The sequence below is a fragment of the Triturus cristatus genome, chromosome 2_2 (assembly GCF_964204655.1).
Source record: "Triturus cristatus chromosome 2_2, aTriCri1.1, whole genome shotgun sequence".
Taxonomy (NCBI): Eukaryota; Metazoa; Chordata; class Amphibia; order Caudata; family Salamandridae; genus Triturus; species Triturus cristatus.
The window spans coordinates 1,141,829,468-1,141,843,722 of record NC_140582.1 but is presented as its reverse complement, the minus strand read 5'-3'; positions in this window follow the sequence as shown (position 1 = coordinate 1,141,843,722).

The following is a 14,255-nucleotide window of genomic DNA, read 5'->3' as shown; positions in this document are numbered from 1 at the left end:
ATGGCAGTATTATTATTATTATTATCCTTCAGGTCACGTGGCTTGTCCTTTCTCAGTGACCAGGATATCGCTGTGATCTGCCAACACAGCTAGGCTCACTAGGTCTTGCAACACTTTTCGACAGTGTGTCACATGGACCCAGTTCTTCCGGTTCATCACTTGAACTGCAGTCCTGGTAGCCAGCAGCACCTGCTCAGGGCCTCGCCATCTCGGTGCTAGGGAGCTGGTTGTCTGGAATGACTTTACAACCACAAAGTCACCAGGGCGCAAGCAGTGGCCCTCACCTTGCGACCTGTCTGGAAGAGTCTCCTGAACCTGTTGATAAATAGAAGACAAACTGTCAGTCAACTGAGACAAATAGTCATTCATCAATACATAGGGAACATCATGTATAGGGCGTGGCATAGGAATCCCCCAAATATTCATTCGCCTTCTGAAGACCACCTCATACGGTGTGAGGCCAGATTGTGTATGTGGTATTGATCTAATGGATAGCAATGCTAAAGGCAGTGCATCAGGCCATTTCAAAGATGTGGAAGCCTGTATCTTGGCCAATTTTAATTTCAGGGTAGAATTGTAATGTTCCACTAGTCCTGCTGATTGTGGGTGAAAAGCAGCATGAAACGTCTGCTTAATTCCCAACCCTTTCATGAGATACTCAACAACTTGCCCAATAAAATGGGGTCTGTTGTCACTCCACAAAACTCGGCAAATCCCGAATCGGGGAAAGAACTCCTTTAGGAGCACCTTTGCTGTAGTAAGAGCTGTATTATTTTTCGTAGCGTATGCCTCCACCCATTTACTGAAGGCAAAAACCACTACCAAAACATACTTCAGGTTGTTACAGCGCTCAAGCTGGATGTAATCCATTTGCAGGACCTCAAAAGGTGCAGTAGGTATTGCAAACCTTCCTGTTGGAGTTCGTGTTCCTTTTCCAGGATTATACTGGAGACAGATCAAACAGGACTGGACTATTTTCTTAGCTGTACCGACAATCTCTGGATGATCCCAAACTTGCATAAGTTGCTTTGCTATTGAGGCTGCTCCAACATGTGCCGGCCCATGTGCCATGTGAATCATAGGGTGTAAATAGGCTGTGGGTAACTTCCATTTGATCATTTCTTTATTCCTCCTACAGCCCTCATCATCCAATACTCCCTCCTTGGACTATTGGTCTAATTCATCAACAGAGGCAGATTGTTGCATGTACAGCACCTCTTGCCTGGCATCACGGCAACGTTCAGCCTGTGATTTAACTACATACATAGATGTGGTACTTCGCTGCATTGCGGTCTCCCGAGCTATGTGATCCGCAAAGGCATTGCCTGCTCCTATTTTATCGGTCACTGTCTTGTGTGCGCTACACTTAACAATTGCTAATTTCTTAGGATAGGTCAAAGCAGTAAGGAGATTATGTACTAATTCCCCATGCACTATTTGTGTCCCATGTGAAGTAAGAAAGCCTCTTTCTTTCCATAACATCCCGAAGTTATGAGCCACGCCGAAGGCGTATTGGCTATCAGTGTAAATGTTAACATGCAAATCTGTACTAAGCTCACATGCTCTTGTCAGTGCTATCAACTCAGCTGCTTGAGCTGACTTCTGTGGGATGTGAGCCATCTCAACCACTGTCTGAAGTGTTGTAATAGCATAAGCAGCAGATGTAGTGCCATCAGGCAATTTAAAGCAGGACCCATCAACCCACAATTCCCCATCAACAGTAGAAAAAGGTGTATCTTGTAGGTCAACACGACCCTTTGTGTGTTCTTCAGTAAGGGATATACAATTATGTAGCTCTTGTGACTGAGACTGGGTAGCTGGAAGTAGCAATAATATAGCAGGATTCAGAGTCAAACATTTTTTCAAAGTGATATGAGGGGCCAAAAGTGTCAATTCATATTCTGTCAAGCGAGCACTAGACAGATGCTGTGTCTTGTTTGATTTAGCAAGGCATCGACTGAATGAGGTACTAACACAAACAATCTATGTGACAAGACTATTCCCTCACTCTGACGTATGGACACAGCCGCTGCTGCTACCGCTCGGAAACAACCAGGCAGCGTGCGAGCAACTGGATCAAGGACAGCTGAGAAATATGCACAAGAATGTTGTTTATCACCGTCTGTGTTAAAACCGAGAGGGCACAACCTTCCCTCTCATGTACATAGAGTGTGAAAGTCTTAGTGTAGTCTGGAGTTCATAAAACTGGTGCCGAACAAAGAGCTTGACGTAGCTGTTGTAAGGCATTCTGGCACTCAGTAGTCCATGGGAGAGGCGTCGGAGTGTCTTTAGTCAAAAGGGCCAAGAAGGGTTTAATAATCTACGAGAAACTAGGGATCCACTGCCTACAAAAGGAAGTAAGACCAATCTGTGCACGAACGTCCTTCTGAGTACGGGGCACAGGAGTGTCTAAAATGGTCTGAATGCGGTCTGGTGTGAGTGCACGTCCCTCCTTAGACAGGAGGTGACCTAAATAGGTAACCTGCTGTCTACAAAATTGCAATTTCTTCTGAGAGACTTTGTGACGGTGAGAGGCAAGAAATTACACTAATGACAGGGTTCCTTTTTTACACTGTTCAGGAGTATCGGCAGCCAGCAAGATGTCGTCGACATATTGAATAAGAGCCACCCCTGTTGGGACAGGAAAAGAATCAAGCTGCCTTTTCAATTCCTGACTATAAATGCTAGGACTCTCTGTATACCCTTGTGGAGCTCTACAGAATCTGTATGATCTATTATTCAAAGTGAAGCCGAACAAATAACCGCTGTCAGGGTGAATAGGTTTCAAACAAAACACATTTTTCAAATCAATTACACTAAATGTAGTGGCAGTAGGACGAACCATAGTAAGAAGTGTTGTGATGTCAGAAACTACCGGATATTGATGCACTACGATTTTGTTAACCACCAGCAAATTAATAATGAATCTCTAAATTTTAGTATCAGTGTCTCTTTTCAAAATAGGAAGAATATCTGGCGTGGTAGGGGAAAGCAAAAATTGACATGTTGCAGTGAATTTATCAAGACTAAATGCAAGTGGCTGTGACAGTGGGCTAGATGTAGGTGTCCCATCGAATCCTATCGATGTTATCATTGCGCCAGTCAGAGGAGCCCTAGGAACCAATTTTTTAGAAAGAGCACTACGAGTAGCTCCTGTATCCACCAGAAACCTATCAGTAGAGCCCAAGACATTTGCATCAACATAAGGACCTTTCTGATCTACTGGGACCTCAACTGGTTCCTCACCCCATCCTATGCATTCCTATGCATAATCCGAATCCCCAAGACCATCAGCCGAATAATCAGACATTTGATATTGATTTCATCTATCAAAAGTATTAGAATAATTTGGCCCATGTTCAACTGCCTCAAACCTGGTACGAGTTCCTATTCCTCCCCTATTTCCTGAATTCCCTGGGCGTCCTCTCATACTTCCTCTACCCCGTTGATAATGCTGACCTCGCAAAATAGGGGACTCAGAACGGCAATGTCCACTCTCTTTACAAGAAGCACACTGATCAGAAGACAAAGTTGATCGAGAGAAAGGGGGTACACCAGGGGTATATACTGCACGTCCGCCTCTTCCACCACCTCTGAATGGTGGACCATATACTTGAGCCAACATAACTTTCATTTTTAACTCCTTTACCCTCTTATCCTCTTTGCCTTTTGCTTCCAATTCCTGACGCTAATAATACTGGGCCATAGTCAAAAGGGAGACTGGGGAAGATGTAGTCCATGAACTCTCGCTGGCCTTTAGGCGACTAGCTATTTCTGGCAACATGTTAGTGACAAATTTGTCAACGAACAGATGCTTACCCGTGTCATCTGTCAATGACTGTCCACTAAAGTCATGGAATGTCTCTTCAAATCGTGTAAAGAAATCAGAAACTGACTCATCCGCTTTCTGTTTACAAGACGTTAATGTTGTCCAATCTATTTTCTTAGCGGGTATGAGAGTTTTTAACTTAGTTACAATAGCTTTGGGAAGATCTAATATCTCCTGTTGTGGTTTCTGCGCAGGCTCTCTAGCCGCATCTATTTCTTCTAAATGCACCCAAGTATCACCATATGCTACATTATCATCTGTTTTCCAACTTGTTCTCTACATATCAGGGGGCAAAATAAGTCCCAAAAACATAACAATATCTGGCAAGGTCATAGTGCAGGAGCATATGGCACCTTCCACTTCTTCATAGAAAACGGCCAGATTTTTCCGCGGGTCAGGTAAAGCAGCTTTAAGAGCCATAACATCTGCTCTACTCCAAGGAGTATATACCCAATTATAGACAAAATATCCCTTTGCATCATCTGAATCTTTATCAGCACTTGTTCCCGCACCCTTCGGAGAAACATACAAAGGCGCAGCTTCACGCATCAGTTTTACAGTAACCACAGTACCACTAGGGTCAATATCTGTTCCCAAAACTTCTTCATTTTGCACTGGGGTCTGAACTGTTTGTGCAGTTTTAACTTTACTAGCTGATCTTTGCTCCGCTTTTAAACATAGTGTATCATGTCTTAATTTAGCTACTCGCCTAATTAAATCAGGTATATTTGAAAAAACAAAAGTTCCATCATCCATCATTTAATTGTTTATAATCAGGATTGATATCAGTGGGCTCTAAGTTTTTAGAAACGTTTCTAAAACCAAGTATTACCTCCCATGTAAACTTCTCCGCAAAATATAACTGCTCTAAATCCTTCCACGGCTGAATCATTACTACAAGGTCTGGGGCAGAAGTAGTCCCATGAGCTTCTTTGCGAGCAGTGGATCTGATAGTGGCTTTTTCGTCAACAGTCAAAGTAGAGCGAGTCTGCAGACCATCTTGCGTATCTAAGTCTTTATCATCTGAAGAAAAATTTTCTTCTTCAGAAAGATCATCCTCAGGGGAAGAGGGAAATTTATACGGGGCGGAGGTCGATCAAACAAGATGGAATCATCCTAAAGTTTATTAAGTATGGGATAAATGGGGTGCCTAACAGGGTACTGGCTACACTAAATGACGCTCCCTTTCCTCTGTTTCTTTTATTGCTTTCATCTCTTTATTTTTTAATCCTAACGCTTTTTTATATATCGTTTTTCGCTGTTCCTTTTCTGCTATAACTTCTTCTTTCCTCACTCTCTCTTGCACTTCTTTCTCCCACATTCGTACACAATCAAACATATCTTGTAGACTCTTATGTTTAAACAAACACTGCACTACATACTGTATTTTTTTGTAAATCAAATGACCCATTCACTGGCCATCGTAGATCAGGATCCTTTTGCGTATATTTGTTCCACTGTGTACTATACATTATGGAAGAAATACCGTATTTAATGTACATATGACTATTAGGTGTCCCCTCTGGGGGAGCCGGCTGACTTCTTTCTAAATCCATTTTGGTACCACCAAGACAGCAACACAACCTACGGAGTGTGCTAGGAACAGGCATGCTACGAAGTTTTTGTAAAATATTACGTCTCCAAAATATTCAAAAGTAGAGAAAAATCTCCACATTACCTGCCTTTATCTTTTGCAAAGGATGAATCAAATAAACAAAACCAGGATCTTGGCCAAGCAAATCAAGAGTGCCACTTCAGCGACCTTAAAAAAACAAAAGTCTTCAACTTCCAACTGCCAAGCTCTTGCTCGACCTAATGGTCACTGAAAAATCAAGCATTTGCAATTCAATAGGTCTCGAATTTATGTGAGTTTAAGCTATTGGCATTGTAAATGACAATGAGTTTTATTTATGTTTAAAAAACGAAAACATAAATAGAAGGCATTGTCATTAACAAAGCCAATAGCTCAAACTTGCATAAATGCAAGACCTATTTCATTCCAAATGGTAGGCATCAAGGATAACAGGAGGGACGGATTGCGGGAGAGAGGACAGGTGGGGGGTGAGGCACAGACAACGGGAGGGAGGGCGGGGGGATAAAGAAGGCAAAACAACGGGAGGGAGGGCGGGGGGGTAAAGAAGGCACCAAAGCACGTCATGCCTGCAGTAAGAGAAACTGGTTAAAGAAAATAGTGCTTAAAGACTAAATAACAGGTACCGCGTAACAACTAAAGTAAAAGGGCCAGTTGCCATGCGAGGTGACAAATGAAGACATGGCGGTACTAAGGAGGGACTAACAAGACTATTTTCGATTCAGAAGCCAGTATTTAGGACATACAATGACACAAACCAATGGCAATTCACATAAAGTTATTACAGTGCACACCACTTTAAACTTCTACTAAACTTTGTTATGCTTGTTTCCCAAATTTCCACTTATTTTGCGTGCAGCCTGGAAAACGTGATCTACCCAAGTATCACGTATTTGTATACAACATAGAAGAAGGAGTGCGATATCATTCCTTCACCAGACGCACAGCTTGAGCCGCGTATAAAACGCAATTTTAACCTTCAATTTCTCCAGATTTGAAAATCATGATTCCATGTACTCCCAAAGTTCTTGGTCACTTGTTTATTATCCTTTCGAATCATACGTGAGATGCTTATGTTTTCAACAGTTTCTCATGCGGCAGATATGCCTATCCGGGCCTTTTTCTGTAGCACGCCAGAATACATAAAAACATCCTCAGTCACTGATCTTATCGCACTCAATGCATTTCGGGCTGTTAAAAGCCCTTCGTCAGGGGTTCTCTACAATTAAAAGAACAATGCCGTTAGATTCTGGGCTACGGACATCTTCACCTTACATTTTAAACCATGAAGTATAGAATACACATTTCATGCCAAATTTGATAACTGACCTGTCAACAGCGTTAATCCCACTAACAGCGTGACTACACGCTGCAACGGTGTTAACTAGAAAAACCTCTATCAGGCTGGATTACCTCACATCACTAATCATCCCCGCTCTAAACTGAAGCCCCCAAGCTGTTCCCCCTCACCTTAAGCCACATACACACATACTTTGTCACTTAGTACCACAACGTTAACCCGCTTCACTTTCTCCCGTACCTAACTGACTTCTTTCAATTTCTTCCCGGCGTTCTCTTCTTTTACAAGGAAGTTTACCAAACGCGGCTAACTTCCCTCTCTTTTAACTATTATAATGTGACTCCACCCCTCATAATGCACCAATCACAACCACACGGCTGTTATGATGCCTTTCCTGAATAACTCTACCTCCCATAATTCACTGCTTCAGTGATAACGTGAATGCAAATCAACTGTTGATGTTCGAGATTACCTTACCCCGAGCCTGATTAAAAGAAGAAATTGAAAGAAGTCAGTTAGGTACGGGAGAAAGCGAAGCGGGTTAACGTTGTGGTACTAAGTGACAAAGTATGTGTGTATGTGGCTTAAGGTGAGGGGGAACAGCTTGGGGGCTTCAGTTTAGAGCGGGGATGATTAGTGATGTGGGGTAATACAGCCTGAATTAGGTTTTTCTAGTTAACACCGTTGCAGCGTGTAGTCACGCTGTTAGTGGGAATAACGCTGTTGACAGGTCAGTTATCAAATTTGGCATGAAATGTGTATTCTATACTTCATGGTTTAAAATGTAAGGTGAAGATGTCCGTAGCCCAGAATCTAACTGCATTGTTCTTGTAATTGTAGAGAACCCCTGACGAAGGGCTTTTAACAGCCCGAAATGCATTGGGTGAGATAAGATCAGTGACTGAGGATGTTTTTATGTATTCTGGCGTGCTACAGAAAAAGGCCCGGATGGGCATATCTGCCGCATGAGAAACTGTTAAAAACATAAGCATCTCACGTATGATTCGAAAGGATAATAAACAAGTGACCAAGAACTTTGGGAGTACATGGAATCATTATTTTCAAATCTGGAGAAATTGAAGGTTAAAATTGCGTTTTATACGCGGCTCTAGCTGTGCGTCTGGTGAAGGAATGATATCACAATCCAATGGCAAACATGGGCGAAGAGGGGGCGGGGCTTCTATTCCCTACAATTCTCGCAGAGCAGCGCATGCGTGCTGGCTCTAGGCTTGACCTAAAAAGGATTGAGTTCAAAATGTTTTGTCTTATGTTCAGAGTATATCACGGCTCCCTCCCCATCTTTCTAACAAATAGATAAAGGTACACAGTCCAACTCGAGCACTGTCCAACTCGAGAAGAACTAAGATATGCCAGAGTTCTCTTACTTCTGCAATTCCCAGTTTCAATGTACAGAAGTGGGGAGGCAGAGTTTTCTGAATCTAGGGCCCTGCCCCTCGTCTCCGAAACTCTTTGCCAATTGCTTTAAAGAAAGAACAAAAGCTACTTCAATTTTATAATGCCCTTAAAACCCAGATTTTCACTCAATATGATCTTGGATGTTTAACTGTAGCTTTTTTTGCTGATATCAAGCAATTAGAGATCATACTAAGAGTGATTACATGCTTTATAATAAAAAAATAGATAACATAATAAATAAAATAAATAATAGCTTGAGGGGCCGGCACTGAGAGGCAGTATGATGTGTAAACAATAGGGTGCAGTGTGAGGAATTCACATTGGTAAGCGGTGTAGGGAGTTAGCACAGGTGGACAGTATGAGAAGCTGGCACCCTTGACTGTATGAAGATTGCACAGCGGTGGCAGTGCTCAGTGAGTGAAGAGCTGGCACTGATTTGAAGTGTGGGTAACTTGCACTAGTGAGATGTATGACAAATAGACACTGGTGCTCATTGCGAGAAGCAGATGGTGTAAGGATCTGGTACTGGTTAACTAGTCGATGTGGGAAGTTCACCCTAATGCTGTGGTGAAGAGAAGGCACTATTGGGCAGTTTGAAGAGCTCACTTTGATGGGCAACGTGTGAAGCTGGCCCTGGGGAGTAGTGCAAAAATCTGGTACTGGTGGGAAAGGTGAAAATTTGCACTGATAAGAAACGTGAGCAGAGAGCACCGGCAGGCAGTAGGGAGGGACTCAATATGAGGAGATCACATTGGTCTGAATTCCGGCGCTTGCAAAAGGGGACCTTTTACAAGCACGCAGTTAACTCAACATTGTTATGCAAATGATACATCACACAAGACAGAGCTCGAAGTGGCTTCAACTTGGGAGTGTCAATACATTCCTCTCTTTGTGACAAAACACTAACATGTTGTAATTAAGTTGTAGGAAGCTGAAACCAAGTCTATACTTTTTTTTCCAATTTAGGGGGCAGCAGAACGATAATTTAATATCTTTAAAGGCTTTATCATTCTGACAATGGCAGTAATACATCTCCTCTCCTTCCAGCTTTAAATCGCTTTCATCTCAGCGGCTTATCTGATTTAAAACGAGCAGATAAGCTCTTCTTTTATGAATATACTTTCAGATTTTACTTTCATAGCCAAAATAATTCACCAAGGCAGGGGGCTCTTTATCAGAATTACTAATTATGTTACAGGAATGCCAGAGCAAATCATTCTGCTTTTGATTATTCATTTATTTGCAGAAAGTGTATCCCTTCCACATGCTTATAATAGTGAGCGTTACAGCATGGCGCACCGTAACAACGAGCAGTCAGTAGCAGCGTGCCGGAAGCTGCAGGGCCTCTCCAAAGAAAAAATATTGTTTGCATGCACTTCCTTAAACACAGTACAATCTTCCCAGGATCGAACGATTGCAAAACAAAACGGCTCTTTGCATAATAAAAATCGGCAGATCATCTACACAAACACAACGCCTGGGACTAGAACACGTAATTGTAAAAAGCTCGTATTTCTGAGATAAAGAAATACCAGCTACGCTATGACTCCTACTGACTGATGCACTGTCACAACAATACTATATCCATGAAGAGACAGCTGCCTGACGACGGAAAGCAATCTGAAGCGTGCAGTTTGTAGCAGTGTGCTGGGAGCTGCTGGGTCTCCTACAAAACGAAAATACATTGTCAAAGCCAAAAAAGCACTGGCAAGGCCAAAAATAGTATGAAAAGATTAAACAAATTAAACATGAAAAACAAGAGAAGGCCAGGGAAGAAAATAGTGTTAGGAGCAAAGGGGCCAATAGCCGTGAAAGGAAACAAATGATGAATGAGGAGGGACTAACAAGCCTCAAACCAATCAGAAGGCAGCATTTAAGACAAAAGCCAATGGGCAGAGGGTGGGCGGAGCTTCCACGAAGTTGCCACACTACAGTATATACTGCATGCCTCGCAAAGCGACAGCAGCCATTCGGCTGCAACGCTAGGTGAGACCTAAAAACGCCAAAGGATACCGAAGTCGGGACTGGCCAACACCTGGAGGGTCAAATCGAGAAAACCGGAAAAATCACTTTGGCTGCAAAGGGTCTCCTCATGCAGGACGTCTCCTCAGCAAAATACCACTCTCCCGTCAAGACCACTCCTTTGGACGGCTGTGTCTCCGATGAGGACCCACGTGTCCGGCGCCAACTGTGGAAATGTGCTTTTTAATGAGCACACCGGTGCAGGGGTCACCCTTCTCTGTTCACGGGCCCTTAGACCAACGAAATAGAGATAGGCACTGAAGCTGGAATTCAAATAACAAGCTTATTAATCACTCATGAGTGGGACTACGTCCACACAGCACTCTCAAGTGCTGCCTGAGGTAGTACATTGAAGACACAGAACACAGGCGTTATATACAGAGTTGTTGCAGAGTAAGCATGTAGTGACAAATAGAAGGTACAAGCATACACAGGAATAACTACCGACAAACATGGGCAGATGGGAAAACACTTAGTCAGCAAAGTGGGAGGGGGAGCAGGAGTGCTTATGGCAGCACTAAGAGATTGACAGTTGAGTCTGAGACCAGGTGTTCTGGCAGCTACAAACTCTTTAGCATGCAAATTGCTTTTAGCTGAATCAGGAAGTCAACTAAAATAGACAGCACAGGCAGGGAAAAAGACGGGCAGCAGAAGATGAGAGAATTACAAAGCCAACAAAATGGATGCCATAACCAAGATGGTTTCAGCTTATGCTAACCGTAGTTATTTCAGATTTCCACAGTACTCGCTTGGGGGGCAGGCAGCTATTGTTGCACCACCCGCCAGCCAGCTGCTCCTCCGATCAGTCCTAGCAGGATCAGCGTGTCTGTATAGAGCTAACTTCCCAGCGCTCAGCCCTGCAGCAGACGCATCAGCCTAGGCCCAGTGCGGAACGCCACACTTTGTCGCACGGTCAGTGCCACACCACAGCGGCCGTAGTTCTTTCAGGGCAGCACAGCAGGTTCAGGGTTCCGTGGTGTGCATTTAGCTCAGTTTGTAGTCGTGAGGGTGTTGGATGAGCGGATATTTCATGGATCTTAAACGCCTGGCAGGTGGAGCTGCACTAAAGTGCGGCCATCTTGAGTTGGGCTCTCTGACACCCCCCCCTTCTCTGCCAATAGTTCTGATGTTGCTATGAATGATGTCATGTTCTGAGAATGTTATGTTTCAAGTGTGGACTGTTGACTGGGTGAGTTACTGTTGGGCTGAGCACTGGATGGACCTGTCAACTGTGTCGCCACTACAACTACTGAATTTATCTTGGCTCCAGTATCTTCACTGGAGTTTGTTGTGGAAAAAGGGAGAGCTCTGTTAGACTGGAGTAACCAGAAGGCATTAGGCATTATTCTAGATCCCAATCATCCTCAACAGGTATTGTTTATTGGAAGATGTGGAGAGGGCAAGGTGGCTCGCCAAGTATCCTAAGTTACTTGCTAGCAATCTGGGATGTTTAAGCATATTTCATCATTGCATTGTGTTGAAATCTGGGAGAATTCCTATGGTACATAAAGTGAGGAATGTACTATTTGTTCTAAGCGCACATTTGAAGAAGGAACTGCATAGGTTGTGTGAAGCACAAGTTATTGAACCAATCGAGTCACCGGAGTGGTTTGTTAAGTGCAGAGCAACAACCCCAGTCTACGTCCTCTCACCTCAGCAACTGCCTGATCTCTGACCACTGGAATCCACAATTTAGAATCCAGTGGAGATGGCAATCTGTTGCTAAAATGCAACAAAAAGCAAGTTGGTAACAAGGTAAGTGATATGTAGAGGAGGGAAAACTCAAATGTATTTTTAATGTAACAATATCATTACAGTGTCAATTGTTTTTAGAAACTGTGGTGAGGGGGAGGACAGTAATTGGAAGTGAGGGAGTTGGGAGTTTGCAAGATTCAAAAATAACTACATGTTGATATTTAACTCCTTTGAGGCGCCCTGCTGTGAAATGTTGGTGAAGTATGAAGGGGGAGGCGTAGTCCTGACACGAACTAAAGCAGAGTGGGAGCGTACTAGACACAAAACCAGGAAAACAAGTGCCTGGTGTGTTTAAGTGCTGAAATGTGCACTGCTACCGACTACCCCAGCAGTCAGAAATGAACATGAACTGCACTACTTGATAGATGGAAGTTCCCATTGTTCAAGGACAATGTGCCCTCCTCAGTGTTGGGGGCCATGCTGTACAGTGTAGTGGGTGGAAACAAAAAAGTGACTGACAGTTGAACAGAGCAAGGGCTGAAAAAGGATGAAAAAAGCCCCATGAGTATATGTTGAATAGGCCACGTTACAATGCATGCGTTTACAACGCAAGCCATTACAACGCAGTCCTTACAACGACCGCGTTGATATGCCGCATACCATTACGACCCAAGTCATTACAACGACTTGCTGTAGGCGGGGGGGGGGGAAGGGAGTCTGGATTTTGGAATAGTGTAATTTACTATTCCAACTCCAGTCTGTGCAACAGTAGGGAAGGTATTGGATTTCAAATCCAACACCTTCTACCCCCTACAGCAAGTGCGTTGTAATGATATGACCTTTCTGCAGCCTTTGACACTGTCAATCACAACACTCTCCTTAACACTCTTCAACAGAGAATGGGCATGGAGGGCATTGTGCTCAAATGGTTTGCCTCCTTCCTCTCTGATAGATCCCAAATGATCAAAATAGCGAACAGTCTTTCATCTCCTTCAGCGGTCGGTCAAGGTGTTCCTCAAGGCTCTATACTTGCACCCACACTGTTCAATCTCTATTTAGAACCGTTGGGAAATCTCCTGAGTAAATCCGGGATCCACTATCATCTATATGCAGACGACACTCAAATCTACCTTAAGGTGGCCTCCACTCACGATCTCTCCTTCCTAAGCTCTACTCTCGACTCCATTCAAAACTGGATGTTAACACATCAACTGATCCTGAATCCCTCCAAAACCGAATTCCTCCTCCTCACTTTCTCCTCCCCTAGTGCAATCATGGATGGATCAGATTAATCTACTGAACAATAAACCCATCATTGTCAAGAGCGCAAAATCCCTTGGTGTCATACTTAACAAAAAACTCAATCTACTCTCCCACATCGATTCCATTGCAAAGTCTGCTTGATACCAACTGCGCCTTCTTTGGGGGATTCGTCGCTTCTTCCCGGAGCACGACCTTAAAACCCTGGTCCAATCGCTGGTTCTCTCCAGATTGTACTACTGCAATTCTCTTCTTAATGGCCTCTCCAAATCCCACCTGTCCCCCCTGAAGTCTGTTCTCCATTCAGCAGCTCGTTTCATATATGGGGCCAAAAGAAGCGACCACATCACACCCATTTTATCCACCCTCTGTTGGCTTCCCATAGAGGCAAGATATATCTACAAGACTGGCTGTATCACCCACAAAGCCTTGCACTCCTCCTCCCCTCGCTACCTGGCGAATAAACTGAAACTCTCTGGAGGCTCCAGACCATCACGTAATGCAGAAAATGTATTGCTTGAACCTCCCACTTTCAAGAAGGAAAGATCGATGGCCCAATCCTTTTCAGGCAACGCGGTGAGAATTTGGAACTCACTTCCGCCTCAGCTCCGGACCACCAGCTCTTCCCAGGCCTTCAAAACTGACCTCAAAGCTCTCCTCCTTCAAAGACACTTCCAAATTTAATTCACGCCCTCTATTTTCTGAAGGAAGTCCTTCCATTATAGGAAATTCTGTTCTCCTTGCCTATAGAAGTGCCTTCCCAGTGTGTTTTTGTGTTTTGAGTGTCTGCCATTTAGTGCAGTATTATACCTCTACTTGTACTTTTTACTCTTTTGTAACATGCACACGTCACCTCTCCTTTTGTAACGTATCGTTTGCTACCTCTTGTATTTTGTTTGCTTTTGGTACATGCACAACGGCCACCACTGCCTCATGTAATGTAACTTGCGTTTTAATGTTTTGAGTGTCTGCCATTTATTGCAATTTTTTACCTCTACGTGTACTTTGTATGCTCTTGTAACCTGCACACGTCACTTTTTCCTTTTGTAACGTATCGTTTGCTACCTCTTGTATTTTGTTTGCTCTTGATACTTGCACAATTGTCACTATTGCCTCATGTAACGTACCGTTTGATTTTGTAT